The 21,501-nt window shown below is 43.0% G+C and overlaps 1 protein-coding gene and 1 long non-coding RNA gene across 10 annotated transcripts in view; one reads left to right on the top strand and one right to left on the bottom strand.

The window, feature by feature from the left end:
• Nucleotides 1-7,355, bottom strand: part of IL16 (interleukin 16) — a 78,399-nt gene extending 71,044 nt beyond the window's left edge. For 6 of the 8 annotated variants that reach the window (XR_009455559.1, XM_059714610.1, XM_059714616.1 and 3 more), the window contains exon 1: nt 2,037-2,278. The gene's annotated coding sequence lies outside the window, so the exon portion shown is untranslated. Of the gene's footprint in view, nt 1-2,036; nt 2,279-7,192 lie in introns of those variants that run through there. The other 2 variants (XM_059714611.1, XM_059714613.1) reach the window with 1 other exon arrangement.
• The window catches only part of LOC109280694 (uncharacterized), a 31,588-nt gene that overhangs the window by 5,111 nt on the left and 4,976 nt on the right, over nt 1-21,501 (top strand). The window contains exon 3 of one of the 2 annotated variants that reach the window (XR_009455560.1): nt 3,814-4,438. The exons of the other annotated variant lie outside the window; for it this stretch is intronic. This is a non-coding gene — a long non-coding RNA (uncharacterized LOC109280694). Of the gene's footprint in view, nt 1-3,813; nt 4,439-21,501 lie in introns of those variants that run through there. 2 annotated transcript variants of the gene reach the window in all.

Below are 21,501 nucleotides of genomic sequence, written 5' to 3'. Positions count from 1 at the left end.
AAATTATTTCACATGTCTGTAAGTCAGTTTTTCCATCTGTGAAAGGAGGTCAGGCATACTGCCCTTCTTTGGGGCAGTATTTGAATTCCTCTGGCGAAAAAAATGATATGATAATTAAGTGGGGTCATATTCTGCTGGGATAAAATCTGAGTTTGAAGAGAACAAAAGACATGACCTCTAGCTGCAATTACACACCTGTTTTGCTGTTATATTAAATAGAGAGAGCTCCTTAAAGTAACACAGTGTGTAAGGCAAAATTCCCATTAAGTTATAGATTATGTTTATTCTATGTGTTAATTCTAGGAAGATGCTGATTCTACCCAAGAAGTGTAGAGTATGTACACAATGGTCTTGTACAGGTGTCGGGAATAATACTAGAGTGCTGAAAAAAGTACTAATTTTAGGTCTCATCCTTGATTCTGTACAAGGGAAGAGGTGCAAAAGTGAAGAAAAGAGGTCAGGGTAAGCAGAATTAATCTTGCAATATAAATCAAAGCAGCCCAATTTCACTGTCAGAAATGTTGGGGTCCAAAGTTAGTTCTTAAATCAGGGTATCGTCCCTGCCAATGTCTGCATACCTGCAAGTAGCTAGCTGCTAAATTTAGGGACATGGCTGTTTAGTTAGGTACCCATGTTTTGAGTAACAGAAATATAACCCTATCATCATTCTAATGTCAAAAGAAAAATAAAGCCATTTGTGACCCATTAAATAATTGGTCAAATAGTATTCAGGGACATTCTTTATCCTACCTCCTTTACAGCAGACATGACTGCTCCATTGACAGCATAGAGAGGTCCCCTTGGAATCTGTACATTGACTTTGGACCATCAGGGGGATTCCTTTCTCCAAGGACGATCCTCTTGGCACTGGGTACACCAGCCCTACAACCAGACTCCTCTAGCAATGTGGACAGCACATTGTTAATGTATTAGTTAGACACTGGTTTTTTTCCTAGGTTCATGCAGTCTGAACGAGTTGCTAATAAGGCTCATAATAAATGAAACTACCATGTGAACACTGCACGGATAGTCTTGGCAAGATTTCAAGCCTAGGGATTTTATTTATAGTATATGACTAAACAAATATGCATCTCATTTGAGGCTAAGATTCTGGACCAATTTACTGACTTCCTGCATCAGATACTTCACACTGTGATTCAAGTAAATAGTGCATTTGGACTTGTAGCTTGGAAGTGTACTCAGAGACTGTAGTGGGTGATCATATTAATGTTTAATTTTAAAAGGGTTCACAAATGTATGGATGTTTTAGAGATGATTAGATACTAGCTCTGTCCAGTTCCCATGGAGACTAAAATATGATTGTGTTTCTCAGCATAGCTTCTCTGAAGGAAAATAAAATCATTCAAAAGGTAGGCTAGACAACAAGGCTGAAATGAAACAAGGCTCAGAATTTTTTCTAGAAAACAAACGATACTAGTGAAAGCTCACCAGAGTTTCCATCCCTTTTCCTCTAAGTTCTGTTACCAGACTTAATTCCTTTCCTCTAAATCTGATATTCAGATTAATTACCGTTAAGGAAGATACATTTGCATAATTAATCCTTTTGTGTTTATTTCCTTTTTATTCTTTGCCTCCCAATATTACAAACTTGAAGAGGCCTTGACAGTTCAAGACATCTTCCATCTCATAAAAGCCTCCATAAGCTTTAAATACTGGCTTTAAAATATGTTCTTCTAAGAAAATACTGGCTGACAAGGAAGAAAATCCTAACCTGAAAGTTCTGACTTGTCCTTAGTCCTTTTTCTTATCATAAAATTGTTCACCAAACAATGATGATGAATAGCTATTTCACTCCTGAGTTCTAATATCACTTTAAAATAGGATATTCATCACAGCACAGACAGGCAAAAGCACAAAATTTATGCTGGAAGAACCACCTACAGTTTTATCTTTCACTGACTTACTCTCCTCATTTCAATTTTCAAATAAAAAGCCTTTGAACATGAAACAGATTTGCCCCCTCAAACTGCAACATAAATGAAACATAAATAGCTTGGTATAAAAATATTACTTACCATTGTCAAATATAAAAAAAATCTTCTTTCTTAGGTCCATTATTATGACTTCTTGAATGTGAAATATGCAGCAGAGTCACTTCACAGTGTGTTAAATACTTTACAAAATAATAAACGCTCTGCAAATTCAGAGTGTTTGGGTATTTGACTGTAACTCCTAAGCATGCAAAGTGACTACTCAATATAACAATTTTTCCTCGGGAGAAAATGCCTCTGCTATTTGCCAGCAAATCTTTAATGCTTTAGATTGGGTATTTCCAACTACCGCCCTACTTGCTAGGCAGATGTGTATAAAGGAGATGTTATTTCACTGAATCAACTACTGAGATCGTAACCCTTTTCCTGTACCACAAACAGAAATGTAAAACCTCAAACTTTCCTTTGGACTTTTACTGACTTGTCTCTGTTGTAAGAAAGCAAAACACAACTACTCCAAGCTCTAATATATGGAAAATGTGTTAAAATGTTTTAGATCATCTCAGAGCTTCCAATTCCTGCCACTCACTGGTTAACTGGCTTTTTTGTGTTTATGTAATTGCATAGTACAACTACAACACCTAAACTAGCCCAAAATTGAAATGATTCATTTATTACTTTTTTATAAAAAAAAAAAAAAAGACGAAGAAGAAAACACACTGTGTTCATTTAACCCAAGTGAGTGAAAACACCTTTCATAACGTCTATAAGGGCTTTGGGAGGGTGCTCTTGGTGAATAAAGTCTGTGTAGTGGATAGCAGAGTTTTGTCCCAGGGGAGGTGGAAATCAATCTAAAGCAAACCAAGAGAGCTGAGACTTGCCTCTGTGTAAGGAAAGATATGATAAAAACTGATAATGCTACTGGAGGTGTGAAAGTCAGAGCTACCCTGTCATGTTAGGAAGGGGTCAGTTTTCCTTTTTTTAGCCCACTGCCAATCATGCAGTCAGTTTAGTGGTTACATAATTGGTTGCTTTTTGTTGGCATATGTGTGTGTGCTGGAAAAATAATGATTTTCTCCAAATCCTAAATATAATCTTAGGACTTTTCATGTTCTCCCAATTTAATCTTGGTAACTGCTAGGGGGAGAATAAGATTGAGAATCTAAGGGCTATACTCAGGGTTTGTCCAGGTCACACAGGACCTGCTCTGCTCCTTCCTAGCTCCTAGAAGGGACAGGGGTGTGTGCTAATTCACCTTCTGTACCTCAATAGCTTCTCACGCCGTGGCTTCACCCACTACCTACTCTTTTTCCACTCTCTTGCTTGGTGGGTCAGGGTTATCATGTGCAAGCCCTTTGTTTTCCTGCCTGTGTTCCAACCACAGTCCAGATACTGCTAATATTGTGTGGGGAGAACATTACTTTAACCTACTCCCCTAAGGAGTCATAGTAGAAGTAGTCAAAGATCTAATCCTAAATGACTTCCTTAAAGCCACAGTCAGTTTAAGTGTCTTCCTAAGAAGCGACTTGTTCCTGGCTCTGGGACATATGCTCAAACTACTATTCCATATGCTTCTCTATAGACGAGCACATGTGCCATTTCACAGCATACCTTCCATTTTTTTCATCGCGTTGTGATTAAAATTTATTATGCATAGGTAAAAAAAATGACACAGCCCATTCACGTTCTGAACAAACCCACTGCCAAATCTCCTGGAACGGAATGCACTTCCAGAGCAACAGAATAAAATGTGAAAAGGAAATGGTTAAACTTTCTACCTGGCTTCATTCTGTCACAGAACAGAAGTTTCTAAGTTACATAAAACTGATTCCGTTCATATTTTCCCTTCCTGGTTTCACAGCTCCATGTGGCAGAAGGACCCTGTGACATCCTCCAGGCACTCAAAGGTTTGGAAATAAAAGTAAATCTCCTAGGCAGAAAACAGGACTGCTTCAAACCATACCCACCCATGGCTGGACAGATGGAGTTCCCATTTTCTTCACTTATACTCAGACTAAACAACATTAAATTTGCAAATCTGACAGCTATTTATAGCAAACATCAACTGTAGTAACCAAAAAGTTTGGTGGCTATCCATGGCTAGAATCTGTAAGACTGTGTTTAATATTGGCATATGTGGTAATTAGCTAAGAAAATTTATGCCAGAATTAACACCTTAAAAAAGTAAAAGTCCTATATATAGAAACATGCAAAAAAAAACCCCAAACATTTATTTTTTTTCCCAATGAAAAATGTTCTTATTTTATTTTTTCTAATTTACCATTAATGGGAATTAAAAGCAATTATCACAAGAATCTACACTTCTTTTGCACCTTTCATCTATGAATCTGCATGTACTGTACATCAGACCCCAGAAAAGGGAAATAAATGTCATTATATCCATTAAAACTTGGCCATCTGAGGTGTGGAGCATTTAAGGAGCTTATTTTAAAAGCGAGTTAACTGAGTGTCTCACATTTTGGCATCTTTTTAAAATCTCTCCCAATATAAATGTTTGTTTATGACACTAATCATTTTCATTGTCCAACCATTCCTGTTTCTGCTACATCTTTTCTTAGATGTGACCAACACAAGCTGATCTTTGAATGAGGTATATAACTATATTGTTTAATTTAACAGTATTACAATATTTTCTGTATTATTTTCCATCCCATATTTAATATAGTCTAACATCTTATTTACTTCTTTTGACCATTGCTGTGCACTGAGCAGAAATTTCCATTGAGCTGTCCACGGTAACGCCTAGGTCTTTTTCTTGAGTGGTTAATTTAGAAACCATCAGTGTATATAAGTAGTTCAAATTGTTCTTCCCAATATGCGTTACTGCACACATACTTACACTGAATTTCAACTGCCATCTTATTGCTCAGTCCCTCCCTTTAAATCTTTTTTTAATCCTTTCTTAAATAACTTTGCATCATATAGAAAGGTTTCTGTCATACTATCCCTCCCTACTTTCCAGTTAAGTGGACCAGTTTCTGGGAAATCCACGTACTGGCATCTTTTCTTACTGAAAATAACCATTTATTTTTACTCTTCATTTCCTATTTGTTAACCATTTTCTTGTCCATAATAATATTTTTTCTCAATCCATAGTTATTCTGATTCCTAAATATTCCAGTTGCAGGACTATCAAAGGCTTTCAGAAACTACAGAGAGATTATACCTATTCATTTTCCTTTATCCATTACTCTAAGGACTCTTCCAGAGAACTCCAGTAAGTTGGAGCAGAACACCTTTTCCTTTAGCAGAGGGATAAATACATGAGCAAGGAAACTATCAAGTAGAAATAGGGGTATGATGTTATCATTGGACCAGGCATTAGTTAGACCATTACTAGACACCTGAGGCCACTTTTAGTGCTCACACTTTAAAATGAATCCTAGCAAATTGGGAAAGGTTCAGAAAAGAACAATGAGGGGCCTAAAGGCTCCTCTTGCAGTGTGAGACTAAAAAAATTCCTATCCAACTGAAGGTTATGAGGTGATTAGGTCACAGTCTATAAAGCTAGGGACAGAAGTTACACACAAACCGGTTTAAGTGATCAGAAACTGGTTAAAACCTGTAACAGAACATAAGTTCAGTGCACATAAACCAGTTTCAAAATGGCCCAAACCAGTTTGAGATAAACCTGGTTGAAAGTGAGCCAGCCAGTGAGTGAGCAGAGGTGGGAGGTCTAGGAACCCCTGCCAGGGGATGCATCCCCCCCTCCGCCTCCAGACAGACCCTGGCTGGCGTCCCTGCAGGCCGGGTCAGGATTTAAACTCCTCTCCAGTCATACTCAGGCCTAGACCTAGAAAAATTCAGATTAGAAATACTATTTTTTAACAATGAATGTGGTTAATTACTAACAATTTACTTAATGGTCTGGTGGGTTCTTCATGGTTTGAAATCTTTAAATCAAGACTAAAGGACTTCATACAAGACACGCTTTGTTCTAAACTGAATGTATGGATTTATTGCATGAAGTACCATGTGAGACTGAGGCCTGTGTTACTGATGAGTTCAGACTAGATGATCATTAATGGCCCCATATAATCTGAAAAGAAAGAACTCATAGAAACTGCATAGTTCATCATATCCTATTTATTGAAACCTTTTTCATCTCCATTCTCAATTATTTTTTTCTGCTAATTTACTTAGTATTGTCATGAGGCTTAGTGATCTGCCATTCCCAGATTCATTTCAAGTGTGTTCTGAAAAGACAGATACACAACTTCCTCATTCCTCTGAGACAGCAACTGATTTGACTTTAATAATAGATGTATTAAAGCCTTGGCAACTCAAGCTTCTCTGGTAGTATAATGATGCCTGTATCCCCCAAGAAACCATTACAATCCAGCATTGGCCAAATATACATTGGTAATTGCAGGCTACCACATTGTTGCTGCTGCTCCTACTACTATTATTATAATTTAACACTTATATTGCAGTGGCATTTAAAGGCCATAATCATGTTGAGGCCCATTGCCCTAAGCAGTGTACAAATAGGATGTCTATGACCATTGTGGCCCTGAAGAGTTTGCCTGGGCATTTATTCTGCTCTCTACAATTTGCAACCCAAACCTGCAATGTTCAAATGTATTGTGTTAGAACTGTTATAGCAGAGAAATGCATTGTGTTGCAGTTAAAGGTCCTGCAATCAGTTGAACTGAAATATAGTTCAGTGTAGTTCTCCCCTAACTGTGTTTGTGTGTTTCCAAAGCCTGCACCTTCGAGTAGGTAAATCTCGGTTTGAGTAAATATTTTTAGGTATTGGAGCAGAGTAGCTGGCAAAATGAAGTGATGCATGCCATCTTTTTGATGGATCTCATTTACCTCACTTGATGATTTGTTTTCTTTGCTTACTGAAACCACTGATTCTAATTTATTATGTGCAAGTTTGATTATGCTTTAGTCTGCAGGCATCAGTAATTAACTCTGGTTATAAACCTGATGTAATTTTTATTCCACAGCCGACTGATTTATGACTTTGGGATCCTGTGGGATGGTAGGAGCTCTATGATTGTAAGCGATTATTAATGGACAATTAACTATTTAATTAATGATGAACAATGTGTCATGCTGCTTTTAATGTATGAGACACACTCTCTAAGGGAAAGGAAGAAAGGAAGTTAAAACACTAAAAATCTCCTGGTCTGATACTAAAGATGAAGAGGCTTCTAATTGATGCACCAGAAAAAAATAACAGTTTATTCCTTCATGGGAAATGACCTTACCTCCATTAAGCTGTGAAGTTCAGTGTCTTCCTGGGTTTTTGCCCATGTAGCTGATAGTCCTGTGGTGTTCAGTTACTCTGAGCCCCTTCAATTTGTGCACCAAAATGTTTCTAGCATCGTGTATTCTTGAAGGACTCTTTTTGAGTGGCTCCTCCCTGCTTTCCTTACTCCCTTCTTCCTTCATCCCACCCCCAGAAAGCCTTTCCTAGCCAAGTGTCCTGTTGTGTGTTAGGTTAAATAACACCAGCTGATGAATACTCACTTCATAGAAGTTACACAGGAGAATTGCGCTTAGTGAATTACTCAGTTAATTTAGAAAATTGCTCTCACCTAGCATATAAATATGATCTGTGTCACAAAGTAACTGAAAAATGCAGCATATATAGCTTCTCATGGATGCAGATAAACTGCTATTGTTTGTAATGCCACCTCTGAATTAACATCTTTATTTACAATAAGAGCCTTGTGTTATTGCAAAAAATCTAGGCTTCATTACAGGTTAGAAGAACTGAACAAAAAAACCTTCACTTACTAGCTGGTCTTAAATAATACTTAACCTCTGAAACTAAACAGTTTACAGTTGTGTGAGGGGCCTAATGTTTAGTATAAATCAACTTTTCCTTAATTCTCTTTGTGATGAATGAATGCTCTGTCTGTTCTGAAAAATAACTGCCTCCAGAAAAAGATTGCATACACAAACTACACAGCGCAAATCGCTGGTCCCCAAATCCTTGTAAGTTAATTTCATAGAAAACAGGAATTTGTGTTGGTGTTTCTGTATGTTGTGTAAAGTCCAGTGTTCTGTGGGAGTTATTCATTAGTCCCAAAGTGGAAGACTGTTTAAAATCAGTAGCACTTCAAGACAAAATTCTGTTGCCGCCTAACACGGCATAATCAATTAATATTCATGCATAGAATAATTGGTGTGGGGCAGAGGGAAATTATTAACTGCAAACACTTTTAGAAAGCTTCAAAAGTTTCACTGCAGCAACAAGAAGACTAAATCATGCTCTGTTACAGAACTAACACACAATAGTAATTCAGATGACAATGTGGATCTCATTTAAATAAGTTATAGACCGTGTCTGAAAAAGAAAAGACATGGGAAGAAGAAAAGATCCAGAGAAGGGGGGACACTTGGCTGCAATAGAAGTTCAAAGTATTGTTACTAATTAAACTTCTGGAACTCGCTGCCATTGGACATTATAGCAGAGTCAGACTGCAAACAATTAGGGATTTATGAATAATGATAATGTTTTATGCATAGCCCTTTTTACAGTGCTCAGAAACATTAATGGATTGAGCCTCAATAGCACCCATTAGAGGCAGAAAAGTATCATTATCTTTATTTTACTGACAGAACTTGAAGCACAGAGGGGCAAAGTGAGACTCACAGTCATACAGAAAATTTGCAGCAGAGTTGGGAATAGAATCCCGAACTTCTGCTACACCATGCTGTGATACAGCCCCAGGGAGAGACTTCCAATTACAGCAATGTTAAATGGGGTAAAAACTACCAGAGCTATCAAATCCTTCTGATATGGGACATGAAAACTCCCAAAACAGTGGGTCAGGAACCCATTTCCCTCTGTGCTGTCCTATTACATCTCTTAGCTAGGGCAGATCAGAGGGCATGCATTAACAGTGAACCACTAAACCTCTGAAACAGGTCATTGTCAAAGGCACAATGCTGAACCACAGGCCTTTTCTGATCAGGGAGTTTGTTCTGATAATTCTTTATCCACTCTAGTCACCAGCGTATCACAAAAGTTGCCTCCTCTGTTTCCATTTCTGATCAAGGATGTGTATTTATAGCAGGCACCAGGTGGTTTGTTTTTTCAAACTATAAGTCACTATCCTTCCCCTATGCTGGTTACTCATCTCCATGCAGCAATGTATGTGTCACCATTTCCTCCTTTCAGATAATAAATCTGTGATCATACTAAGAAGCCTGATGTCAGCTGATTCCGCTGGACTTGCTGGGGCTCTGTACAGTCTCTTTCATATTGTTTTGCACGTGAAAGACCACAAACCCAAATATTAACCCAAACCATCCTCAGTTCCTTGATTTCAAATTAAAATAACTTACCTGGACAATATTGGTAGGAAGCTTGGCAGATTAGGCCCAAGTTTAAGATTGGAAATAAACCCATCTGTTTCATGATGAAAGTTTTCTACAGGCAGCCTGAGGCAGAGGAATCTTGCAGGCATCACCAATTTTCAGGGAAAGAAAGCAGAAATGCTGTCCAGCACTACCCCACCAATGCCACTAAGCATTCATTTCTCTCTTGAATATGGATTACTAACCCACTAGTACTAGTGATTTCCTGTTGCCCATGCTTTGCCAGTTTTGAAGAGACCTATCACATTTAATAGTTTATTATGGAAAAAAAGGCAACTTTTCTGATGGCTCCAATTTTGGGTTTTGATGCTTGGATGGTATAAATGGGACCAGAACCCTGGCAGATCATGAGGCAGGATTGAGCTGGAAGGAGTAGCCCCTAGAGCAGAATGATATAGAAAACAGTGATGGGTTGTGGGAAGAAGAGGGTAAAGCACAGATTAGAGCTGAGCTTCTCACCCTTGGAAACACTCACCACCTAAAAAAAGGATTCTCAGAAAGAGACTTACTGATACTTTCAGAAGAGAAGCAATATTACAGTCTTGGGAAGGAGAAAAGGTCTTGTGCATGCACACACATGCACATCTTTAGCCCAGGTTTCTCTTGCATCTGTAGTACAGTTCCGCATCCCCCAAACCATCCATAAGTGCCAAAATATGCTTGCTTTCTTGTGGCCATTAAACTCAGTAACTGCTTGCAAGACTACAGTACATCTTGGGTGTTCTGCCTTGGGCCAATGCTGCCAAAACAGTCAACAAAAAGAGAGGAAGAATTGAAGAACCTTAAATGTTTAGCCACTATTAAAAGCTGCTCCTGCTGCAGGGTGAGGAAAACACAGAAAACCTAACCAGAAGAGGTGGTAAAAAACCAGCAAGAAAAGTAAAAGACTGCTGTCTGCTGCGGGTTTTACAAACTGCTGTGCTGAACTCTTTTAGAGACCCGTAATAATAATGTTCGTGCTGAGTATTGTTTTATAAGATTTCTAGGCTTGCCAAAGGTTGTCGAGAAACAAAAAGCAACTCCAACTTTAATACATTTCTTTCCTAAACTACATTTTTGTTGCCTGCATTGGGCTCGGGTGTTGGAGAACTCTATAAAAATAGGGACAGCATTTTCAAAAACCTTTAAGTGCTATATTCAAAAAGGGACTTGGGTATTTAAGCCAAAGTTCAGTGGAAAGTGAATTAGTCTCCTTGGAAATGAAACTCATACTCCTAAGTCACTTGGGCATTTTAGAAAACCTTATGCTATATAACTTAAATTTTTTCTGTCTCTTTCTCACACACGCATACCCCCCTCCCCCCATATCTGATTCTTATTCCCTTTTGTGGCTTTGTTTCACTCATAGAAACATCCATGTGGTTTGTGGGCTTTTAACAGATCCCATTAATGTCAGTATATCTTATGCTGCTAGATATCAGTGCATTACACTGAGAATTTATCAGCTGGTGTTGTTCTATGTGTGGTTTTATATCTGTCAGTCTGGACATCTATCTATCTGATCATTTATAACATTTCAGTATCTTATGGTACTTGAGTGTATCTCTCTCCTGAGCACACCCTATCATCTTATGACCACTTTTGATGTTGGTTTTATTCTATTGGTTACAGAGCACCATTCATATATTTCTCCATGTTCAAAGATAGGGGAAGAGAAGGTCCCTGCCTCAAAGGGTGCTGACAGACACGCAGGCCCCCGCTCTAACTCAAAGCGCTTTATATAAAGTGTTATGAGTTAGAGCACCCCTCCCCCCCCTCCCCAAACCTAATAGACATTCATCTGTTGGGCTGGAGGGGATTCAGCCTGTCTGCAGGATCCCAAGGAACCTGCCTGCAGCTAAGGAGCTGCCCCTCTCCCCCAGCATTGCACCTGCCCCCCCCAGCTCTGGGGTTGTCTGCAGGAAGGGAGTGGAGAAGGGAGGGAGAATAAGCTGCCAACTAGGGTTTGCCTGGCCTGAACTGGAGCGGTGACACAGTGGAGGGGTCACAAGGCAAGGGGCTCTGATCCATCCATCTCCCCCTCCAGGTCAGGTCAGGTAAATCCCAGCCAGGAGCTTGCTCCCCTCCCCTCCCCCTTCCTCCCTCCCTTCCTGTTGACAGCTCAGTGGAGCACACAACAAATTAACTGTAGGGAACACAAGTTCTGTAGAGCACTTTCAAGGGGCCTACCCATAAGCAAATTAACACGCAGGCTAGCTGGGCCCAAGCCCAGGGGCCCCCTGTTGACTGGATGGTGGGCATGGAGGTGAGGAAGGGGGGAAATGACACGTGGATGAAACTGGAGGCCAGGCTGGGCTGGGCCAGGCATGTGACGTGGTGGGCTGTGTTTGCTGAGTACTGGACAGGGCACAGGGTACAACTGCACCAGAAGCCTGGGAGCAGCCGGAGCTGCTGATGGCAGGGAGCAGAGCTGGACATGGCCAGGACCTGCTGGCAGTGGGTCAGCCCCAGCACAGGCAGGTCCCCAGCCCAGCCTAATCACGATCCTATGCATTGGTCGGGTGCCATTGCAGCTGGACTGAGCTGCATCAGGGTGAGGGGCTGCCCTCAAAACTCATTCTGTGCTGCACATACTCAAGGGGCAGCAGCTCCATACCCCTGGCACTGCCTGGCCATGGGGTGATGTTGCATGGGGTCCTGTGTGACCAGCCCTGGGCTCTGGCTCCAGCATGGACCTGTGGCTGAGGGTGGTCACGGCTCCTGCCCAAGGCCTGGAGGGCAGCATGTCCCACCCTAGCTGCTGCTCCCACTGCACCAACTGGGGAAGGAGCCTGCAGTTTTGGTGAAGGTCTGGGTCCTGCAGGGAAGCACAGGTGGGCCAAGGGGAGGAGACTGTAGGTGCAGCCCAGCAGGAGGGGCCCAACGGTATCTGCAAGCTTGGGCAGCTTCAGCAAAGCAGCACACAAGTCACTCTAGGCTTAGCTTCCACCTGCAGCTGTGGCGACCTGGCACTGCCAGGGAGGGAGCTGCCTCTGAGCCAATGCAGCTTGGCCCCTGCTGCCCCATGCTTCTGGTCTATTCAAGACCTTCCCACTGCAGGCCCAGCCTCACCTGAGCCCCCACTCTTGTTTCCCTGCAGTGCTCCCACTGGACTGGCAGCAGCAGTAGGGCCAGTGTGAGTGGAGCAGCCTGCACTAGTTGTACCTTGGAACCAGCCCTGGCTCTCTCACCTGGGGCAGCATGTCACTCCAAGAGGCACTTGCAGCACCTTGCACTCTGTTCCAGGAGCCCCCGTGTGTCACCCCCCCACACACTCTGCAGACATGCAGGGAAGGGCCGGATGCCCCAGAGTGGGAGCTGTCCCCACCCCCCCACCCCCGAGTCATGCCCCCCACATCCCAGTGCAGTGCAGAAATGGCAGAGGGAGGGAAAGGGAGAGGGGGGACTCCAATTTTCTGGTTGCTCAGGGGCCCAGTATATCTTAATCTGTCTCTGGGCCCATCACACAAAAAATGTAATTTATGTCTGCACCCAAAGAAGTTATAATTGAAACAAGACAATTATTTTAGGAAACATATATGCTTCATGACCTATAACTGGATGGTCTGTTGGGTTTTGCTTTGACATACTGTATTGCAGTAGCCATTCCCAGATGTCAGAAGATAAGTGCTCTGAGATCCATATATAAACATGTAGAAGAGATCCCTGTGCATAAATCGTCTTTCATCAACAAATCTTACTACCGGTATCATCAGAACTGCATTTAGAAGTGAGCAGCCAGGGCAATTGTACTGGACCCCAGACAAAAGGTATGGAAAACATATTTTTGAGTTAATTCATTGTGAAAAAATATAAATTTAACACAAACATAATAGTATTGAATATGTCATCTGAATGTGACAGTCTAGTTCTTCACACTGATTACGTTTAGGATCGCTTCATATTGTCAATGGTACCAATGTTAATGGTACTATTGACTTTTAAACAGATATGTAACAACAACGAGATTTATTGATCTTTCATTCATAATTCATTTTTGTATCTCCATGTTTCATTAGAAGCATGATATATCTTTCCACACATTTTCTGTAAAGCTCAGCAAGCACACAGTATTGATTTGTGAAGTGCTGACTGCTGACTTCATCAATCATTTGGTATCCAAAACTTCTGGATCCCAGCCTTGACTAGAGTGACACTGCATGTACATTTGTCTATGGATGCGATAATGTGGCAATGAATTGTACTGGTGCAGTAACAAAACACTCATAGCCCAGCACTGTTAAAAAAATGACCAATTTCAGAGTACAAAGCCAAGTGTTTGACAACTAGGGCTGTGCGAAATGGCAGCATTTTGTTTCAACCAGTGTTTCAATGTTTTGATGGAACAGCGTTTTGTTTTGAATTTTGCTTCCGTTCGAAACAGCTGTTCTGTTTTGTTCCGTCGAAACAGGGTTGAAACAGCGAAACTGTTTTGACATTTTGCCTATCAGATATAAGGGGGAAGGACAAAACAGCCTATACCTTTGTCATTTCTGACCTGATTTGGATGAAACTTTCAGGAATGGTAGCCCCTTCTGAGGGCATGAAGCCTACCACGTTTCAAGGAGATAGGTGCAGGGGCTTGGGGGAAACCGCACCCAAATTCTTGAAAGCAAAACTCATGTCACGTGTATGTGTTAAGCCACAGCAGGGTCAAAATTGCAGGCACGCTAGCCCCCAAAGCCCTGCACGTATCTCCTTGACATTTGGCAGGCTTCATGCCCTCAGAAGGGGCTACCATTCCTGGAAGTTCCATCCAAATCAGGCCAGAAACGACAAAGTTATAGGCTGTTTTGTCCTTCCCCATTATAGCCTATGGGCAAAATGTCGAAACAACGTCAAAACAGTAAAACATTTTGACTTGCCTCGTTTTATTTCGAGGCTGTTTCAACTATATCTGTTCCATTTTGATTGTGCTGTTTCAGCCTCGAAACAGGTCAAGACAGCGTCAAAACAAAACTGGCAGCGAAATTTCGCACAGCCCTATTGGCAACCTATCCTAAATTAAATGTATTCCTTTCATCACAAAAACCAAAGGATGATAAAAGTTCCAGCTCGGTTGATCAAAATCTTTCTTTGATTAAGATACCAGCTTCCATTTCTGAGGCATTTGGAGAAATGCTGGTTGAAAATATGGAAAATGTGCAAATTGAATCAGGAGACCCCAAATCACATAGCTAGCTTACAGGGGTCATTCAGTTGTCTAATGACAGCACCATAGTCAGAAAGACTGATACACAAAGAGGCAAACTCATTGAAAGAAGCCTCCAAAAATAATAGATAATAAGGACATTTTGGGCTTTCAAATGGGTGACATTGGCATTGACGATTTGACTCTGTAAATACCATGCCAGCTGGAGATGGTCAGCTGCATTTGCAACAAAAGTTATTGGATCTCTATCCAAACCTTATAATTGCATTACTTCTCCTTTTGACTGTATCTGTAACTGACATCATGAGAAAGAAGCTTTTTACATCCAGGCTAGTCAAGAACTATTTGCATTCAATGTCACAAGAACACCTGAATATTCTGGCTGAGATAGCCATTGAGCAGGACTTTCCTTGCAAGTTGGACTTTGCTACAATAACTGAATATTATGTCTCCACAAAAGCACACATGATCAAATTCTAAGTGATGGTGGTGAGTTGTTGTGATCACTAAAAATGCATTCTGAATTTGAAGTGATTTATCTTCTGTTTGAAAGTCCTTTTCCATGCAAAGTAGCAGTGAAAGCCATCAATAGAAGGACAGAGGGGTCTATAGCTTTGCCTCTGCCCAGGGCCTCCAGGTCTATGATGCCAGGTCTGCTTGTCATCAGAGCCTGTTTGTATCTGTTACCTGTTATGAACTCTTTACTGCCAAAAAGCTTTGGATATTTAGGTGAAACAGCCACAATACTGTTGTTGTGATAATGTTTTCTAGATCTGAAAACTGTTTGCTGATATTCAAATACTATTAAAAGTTTTTAAAAAATTCACCTGGTTCGCAAGCCACTGATAACTATTTATTGAGCATCACGCTCAACGAGTAGTCATCAATGGCTCAATGCCTAGTTTGGAGGAGGTATCAAGTGGGGATCCCCTGGGGTCTGTGGTGGATCCAGTATTATGTAACATCTTCATTAATGATTTGGAGGATGGGACTGAGGGCTCACTTAGCAAATTTGTGGATGACAACAAGTTTGGTAGAATTGCAGACACAGAGTTGAAGTACAGGGCTAGGATCCAGAATGTCCTGGATAAACTGGAGAAATCGGCCATAATCAATCAGATGAAATTCAACAAAGATAAATGCCCACATCCTATACTTGGGACAGAATAGTTGCATGCACAGGCTGGAGAATGGCTGGCTGGGCTGTGGTACTACAGAAAAGGACCTAGGGGTTACAGTGGACCATAAACTGAATATGAACTCTTGCAGCAAAGAAAAAGCCAACAGCATACTGGGCTGTATTAACAGCAGTGTCTCTTGCAAATCAAGGGAAGAGATTCTTCTGCTCTATTTGGAACTGGTGAAGACACACTTGGAGTACTATGTCTAGTATTGGGTCCCACGCTGAAGAAAGATGTGGACAGATGATGCAACAGAAATTATGAGAGGCCTGGAAAACATGACTTTTATGGAACAGCTGAAAGAACTAGGACTGTTTAGTCTGGAGAAAAGACTGAAGAGGGATTTGAAATCAGTCTTCAAATACCTGAAGGGAGGTTACAAAGAGGATGGAGATCAACTTTTCTTTGTGACTGTAGGGGACAGGACTAGGAGCAATGGCCTCAAGCTGCAACACAAAAAAATTCAGATTGTAAATTAAGAACTTTTTTACTATGAGGGTGGTAAAGCATTGGAAAACATTACCTAGAGAAGCTGTGGAATCTCCATCCCTGGAAGTTTTCAAGAGCAGGTTGGATAGTCACTTGACTAAGATAGTTTATAGTCAGGGATGATCCTGCTTTGACCAGGGAGCAGGACTACATGATCACCTGAGTTCCCCAGTCCTATTTTCCTATGATCATTTGTCCATCTTTATTGTAAATTGTCCCTCTTTCTCAGTCCGTATCTATAGCTAGCTGAAGAAAGGCTGACAAATGACAGGTATCTTTTTTAATATTATGTATATATCATTCCTAGTGTGGTTTCTCACAACCCTGCTGAAATATCACACATCCAACAAAATGGTAGGTAGTGGTTTCCTCCTAATCACTGGGGAATGCTATACTGAAGGTCAGACTTCCTCTTATTTCTCCCAGGCTGGATCCAAGCCAGCATAGAATAGTGAAGAGGTGGTTAGATGATTGCAACTAGCTTTCCAAGCATCCTGCTGGCAGGACAAATAAGGGTAGAAGAGATTGCATACAAATCGAGGCAGCAGAGAGGACTGGGTGTGAACAAGGTGAAAAGATAAGTATCTGATGACTGTGGAAGAGGGATTTCATAATCCCTACCCATTTTTATTCCATGGACATTTAACTGGAGGTTTTCCCCCATCCAACCAAGTATTTCTAAAGTAGATATTCTAGGGGATTTTAATAATTTAATCCTTAAATATACAACAGATGTACAATATTATTAAGGGAGGGTGAATGAGCACAGATGTTATCACAATCACCTTTTTACCTGTCAGTCCCACCACTTTTCCAGTAATGTCCTTGGATATTTTCTTCCACTACTGTATGTGGAAGTTTCCTATTGCAATATTTTGTTTTCTAAAATTTCTTACCCACTCCTCCTCCTGAGGGTCTTCCTCTGATTGGCTAGCTCAGACACAAGAAACACCTCCTGTCAATCAGTCACAGGAGAAACAGCCTCTCTGGGAGTGGATGGGATGGATAAAGAGACTCCAGGTCTAGTGACAAATACATTAATAACACTCTATAAGCACTGACGACTTGTCAAGTTTAGGCCAGGCAACAGGATGGAGGAAAAAAGACATGAAGTGAGTGGTGAGTTAGGAATGTGAAGGGGAGAACAAAGAGAAGGAAAGTAGAAAGACAGATTGAAATGGAAAAGAAGGGCCCTGTCTGTATTTTTCACCTTTCTAGTAATTGCTCCCTCTGCAGTTAACTATAAGGCTTTTCTTTGCTGATGCAGAGATCTCCACATCTTTGATCAGGTTACTATTCTTTTCATCAGATTTCAAACAAAGGAGGTAAGGGTCATTATTCCCTTGTTACCTATGGGGGAACTGAGATGGACCTCCCAGGTCATCTAGCAGGCCAGTGGCTAAGTCAATGGACTCTAGTTTTTCTGAGTCCCACCTGGTTTTTATCCACTAGGAAGTATTGCATCTGCAGCTGGTAGAGACTGTGGTGTCTGCCTGCTCAGTGAATCATTTGTCCTGTACGCATGACTCCTGTGCCCCAAATTGCACTGGCTTCATGTCTGCTTTACACTGCAAATCAAGACAATAATTGCAAACACTTCACAGTAAATAATTAACTTGATGAATTTAGCCTTTATTTCTACCTATGCAAATGAACTTATTTTCACTAATTTGCCATTCAAAACCTTGCCAATATATTACAGCCTCTGCTTTGTTACTGAAAAGTTTGCTTGAGTGTCTTTGACTATTTACCCTTTCTGGTGTGTAACTAGCTATGGAAGTCAGATGGTGAAGCTTCTGCTCAGTGGGTGCGTCTACATGAGATGCTTAAATGTGCAGTAGCCTAGTTTACTGTGCAATAAGCGCACGTTCTTACTGTGCAATAAAAACCCTTAATCAAATAATCATGTGTAAATTTGCTACCTGCAAATGTAGGGGCACCTGGGCAGTCCTCCGCCCACCACACTCACTGCAGCATCTGCACCTGTAGGGGAATGGCCAGAGGCCGGGGTGCTGGCTGCCTGCCCCCCGGCTCTGCCCCCTAGGCACCCCCACCCCATGGCCACCTTGTAAATAGTTTTCATGGGGAAGAAGGTTTCTTATCAGTGGATGGAGTGGGTGGTGGAGGGGCTCTGTTCATTGAGAGGGCAGGAGAGGGGAGGCTCTGTTTGCTGAGGGGGAAGGGGGGCTCTGGTTGATGCGAGGAAAATAAAAACTTAGTCTTGTAAGAGAGAGGAGAGGCTACAAGACCTGAACCTGTTCAGCCTCCACAAGAGAAGGCTGAGAGGGGATCTGGTGGTCACCTATAAACTGGCCAAGGGAGACCAGCAGGCAATGGGAGATTCCCTGTTCCCCCGAGCACTACTGGGGGTAACAAGAAATAACAGCCATAAGTTAACGGAGAGTAGGTTCAGGCTAGATATCAAGAGGCACTACTTCACAGTCAGGGCGGCTAGGAGCTGGAACCAACTTCCAAGGGAAGTGGTGCTCGCTCCTACCCTGGGGGTCTTCAAAAGGAGGCTGAATAATCACCTTCCCGGGGTCGTTTGACCCTAGCATTCTTTCCTGTCCATGGCAGGGGGTCGGACTTAATGATCTGCTTAGGTCCCTTCCGACCCCACCAACTATGAAACTATGATGTGTGCAGAGTGTGGTGCCGGGGACGGGCAGGAGGGGTGGAGGGTCTGTGTGCAGTGCTGCAGGTCAGCTAGAGCATGGAGTGGTGGTGGAGGCGGTCAGCCAGGACCTTCCAAACCCGGCCGTGGCAAGGCTGCAGCTCTCCTAGGGCCTCAGCGGGAGGGCCTGCTGTTGCTGCCACCACAGGCGGTGCTCCTGCTGCCAGGCATCCTCTGCAGCCATGCCGCCTCCACCCAGGCCTCACAGATGTTATGCAGCACATAAGCTCCAACAATGATCCAGGGGAGGTTGTCCTTGGTGGCCTCAAAGTGGATAGTGAGGGAGCACCAGCGGCCCTTGAGGCGCCCAAAGTTGCACTTCACTAGGGTGTGGGTCCAGCCCAGGCAGCGGTTGAAGTGGTGGCCAGTGTAGGACTGCAGGAGCCAATGCAGGAGCAAGTAGGCGGGGTCCCCGGTGGGGAGGGCTGGGATGACCATAGCACCCAGCTGCACGTCCAGCACCCCTGGTGCAAAATGGCCACTCTCCACCAGGCCCAGCAGGCAGGAATTCCTAAATATGTGGGTGCCATGAGCACTGCCCACCCAGCTGGCACTCACATGCATGAAGGCCCCATGGTGGTCCACAACAGCCTGAGCACCATGGGGTGAAAGCCCCTCCAGCTGTAATAGGGGTGGTCTCTGTGGGGTGGGCAGGTGATGGGGATGTGGGTCCCATCCAGGGTCCCATCCAGGGGAATCCCAAGGCACAGAACCCTACCACCACTGCCAGGAGGTCATGCACACAGAGGGCAGTGTCCACCAACATGTCCTCAAGTGCACCACACACCTCCAGGATGGCCTCCCCAGTGGTGGCTTTGCCTAGTCCAGACAGGTGGCCAACATACCAGAGATTGATAGGTGTGGCCAGCTTGAGCAGGGTGAGGGCCAGGTCAGTGCCTGTGGGGAGAGGCAGCCACAGGTCAGTGTCCTTCCACTCCAGGTGGAGCCGTAGCAGCTCCACAAGGTCCCAGGTGGCCTGGGCCATCCTGAAGGCCTCCAGCCAATGCTCATCATCCCAGGTGTGCTGGACAACATGCTGCCACCAGTCCTGGGTGGCCCAGAGGCCCTTGTGGTAGCAGGTATGGAGGTGCAAGAGAGTGACAGCAGCCCTGATGGTGGCATCCAGAAGCCCCTCATCAGCATCCCTTCTTGTGGCAACTGTACAGAGGCAGTGGCCCTGGGATGGCAGGCTGCAGCCAGGCAGGTGGTCGCTGCACGTTGGGGAGCTGGGCAGGCCCAAACAGCTGTGGGCCAGGCAGCAGTCAGTGAAATGGGCCAGTAGGGCCAGCTTGGTGGCCATCAGGAGCCCCGGGGCACTGGTCATTGCTGTGAGGGGCAGGGGGTGAAGCAGCCATAGCACAGGGAAGCAGTGGGCAAGGAGAAAGCTGCCGCATGCCCCTGCACTAGGCACACGGCTCCTGGCCAGGGAAGTGGCTGGCCAGAGAGCAGCAAGTGGGGCTGCTTTTGGAGGATGGCTGGCAGCTGTAGCTGGAGCCTGAAGCTCCTCCTGGTGGCGGCAGAGGCCCACTGCAGGGCTGCAGGAAGTTTGGTGCTAAGAGCAGGAAATCTGCTCCCAAGTCTCTGCATGTGTAGACGCCTGCCTGACAGAACTTAATCCAGAGAAGTTTACACCCCACTAAACTGGGCCCGGATCAAATGTATGCATAGACGCACCCACTGACTGGATAACTGAAACCTGAAAAGCAGTCAAAAGAGATTTCAAGTTGGAGATTTGAACATTTCCCTCATGCATTACTGTTTGGTCAAGACTTTTCCTTTCTGTGAACATAAAAATCAGATGTCTCCCACAGCAAAGTGATATAAACAGTATTTTCAGAGATGATCTCTGGCTGGGAGAAATCACAGGTTTTGGTATTCCACCAGACTGCAAGTTTACCCATGATACAAAATGATTCATCCAGTTCTGCATAATGCCTGAAGAGATGGTGTAGGAAAGGGCTGCAGCAGTTCCCATCAGTGTTCTGTTTGTTTTTAATCAGAGTCCTGTACCCAGACAAAGCAACCTATGGGCATTGTGCTGCCATAGGTGAATTCTTTGGAACATGTGTACCCACCTCTACCCCACCCTTAGTTTTCCACTTATACATAATTGCCAGACACAGAAGAGGTGGCTTGACATAAGGCTGAAGGCTCAGTGGCTCAATAAGCTAAAAATACTGTTATTCAAACCTCCAGGAAGCAACTATGACCACCCGAAACCTGAGATCCTGCTCCTGCCTTTGTGTCAAGGTAATCTGCATCATCCCAGATCCTCACATAAGGTGAGAGGCTCCATACTATGAACCAACTGCCCAGAGGAGTTTTCCACCTACTGACTCCTCTGTGAAATCCTATGAAATATGAACTTTCATTTCTGCCCAGAGAACTTTTACAATCTTTTCTCCAATGCCTGATGAAGGTTGTTTGTGCCCAAAAGCTTGCAATTAAAGACATTTTTTGCAAAAATCTTGTTGGTCTGATTGTGTCCTGATTATGTTATTCATACCTGACATTCTGTCATATCCTACTGCAATTTTTCAATGGTACCCAGGCCAACAGTAAGCAAGCAAAACAATCCCTCGTTTAAAAGCAGGGTATTTCCCCACAAGTTAAAATGTTACATATTTTACAATTTAAAATCCTGTTGCTTTAAAATGAGGTTTACTTCTTAAAAATGTACATTAAGTTGCCTATCCTACCTGGCAAAAGTGC

The sequence above is a fragment of the Alligator mississippiensis genome, chromosome 11 (assembly GCF_030867095.1).
Source record: "Alligator mississippiensis isolate rAllMis1 chromosome 11, rAllMis1, whole genome shotgun sequence".
Classification (NCBI taxonomy): Eukaryota; Metazoa; Chordata; order Crocodylia; family Alligatoridae; genus Alligator; species Alligator mississippiensis.
Note: the sequence above shows the minus strand (reverse complement) of the source record. Positions and strands in the feature narration are given on the sequence as shown.